Here is a 1,253-nt window from a genome sequence, read left to right on the forward strand (position 1 = left end):
GCATTCCCGGCATAATTAGCCGTGCCAAAGTTCTTGTAGTAATTACGGGCGAGTGCGCCACTCCGGTTGTTACATTAACCCCGGTGGCACATCGACTCGGAACACTACACGAGGAAACACGCGTAATATCGTGCAGTCCGTATCGTAATACCGCGACGAGATATCGATCGTCGCCGCGTCCACGCAAACGAACGAGCGAACAATCGCGATGCGCGAATTTTCTCCGAAATCCGCATCGCGCAGGATTTCATCGCAGAAGTACCCGATATTGTTCGGGATTGCGTGGTCAAATTTAATTACCAGTTTCGTAAATTCGCGCGCCCATCCACCGGCCAATTAATCGGATTTATGGCGAACGGCAAACCTGAAGGTTTTCGACGGGATTTAGCCTTGTTTCGACGTGTACTGCTCTTTTTCCCGGTATACGAGAAAATCTTCATTCTCTTGAATATTTTCAAAACAAATCTCCATCCGCGCCCTAGTTAAAGAGTTTTACAGAGTTTAACTCAATTAATAACTTCTATATTCGAGTTTTCGAGAGAGGTCATTTTTGTCGTTTTTTTCTCGTACTGTTGTTTAATCGTTACTTGTAGAGTTTTATTTTTTAGCAACTTTGTCACGCACCTTTGTACAGTATATAATGCGTAAGATTTTGTTTGGAAGCTATTTTCCTTGTATGTACGGCTTAATGGTAAGTGGACTTTGGCTGGGAACGTTGTTCTAATTTTAAATTGATTCGGAATTGCTTCTGTGTGTTGCGTGAAGTTAAATGGCTTTCTGCGAGTGGACAGTAGAGCTTGTGTCGAGTTAGGTACGGTGTGAGCTTTCACGTCACACATGGAGCTGCTGACGGTGCATGCAATTGATATCGTGAGAAATAGGTATGTTTTTCTCCACTTTATGAAAGTCTTTTTATGATTGGTCTACCAAAGTTAGAATTCAAGAAATATTCTTGGAAAATAATATTCTGCGAATCTATTCTAGAAATCTGTGCCGACCTCGAAGCACGTTCGACTTGTACATCACATTTTTGACTTCAAGAAAGTAACTTGAAATAACATGAGCGTTGCGCTTATAGCACTAATTTCCAATGACGGGTAAGAAGATGGTATAAAGAAAAGACTAGAAAAATAAAAAATTGGATCGAATTGTGTTAAACATATTAATTTACAGAATAAAATGGAAGCTGCGAGATTTAATAATTTTTAGCAGCGGTAATTATATTGTGCGTTTGCATGTCTAAAATTAATATA

General features: G+C 40.1%; 1 long non-coding RNA gene across 1 annotated transcript; it reads left to right on the forward strand.

The window, feature by feature from the left end:
• The first annotated feature begins 781 nt into the window (after positions 1-781).
• Positions 782-1,253, forward strand: LOC139817288 (uncharacterized). The gene is made up of 3 exons (XR_011733191.1): positions 782-881; positions 985-1,097; positions 1,174-1,253. It is a non-coding gene; the product is annotated as an uncharacterized lncRNA (long non-coding RNA).

The sequence above is a fragment of the Temnothorax longispinosus genome, chromosome 1, assembly GCF_030848805.1.
Source record: "Temnothorax longispinosus isolate EJ_2023e chromosome 1, Tlon_JGU_v1, whole genome shotgun sequence".
Taxonomy (NCBI): Eukaryota; Metazoa; Arthropoda; class Insecta; order Hymenoptera; family Formicidae; genus Temnothorax; species Temnothorax longispinosus.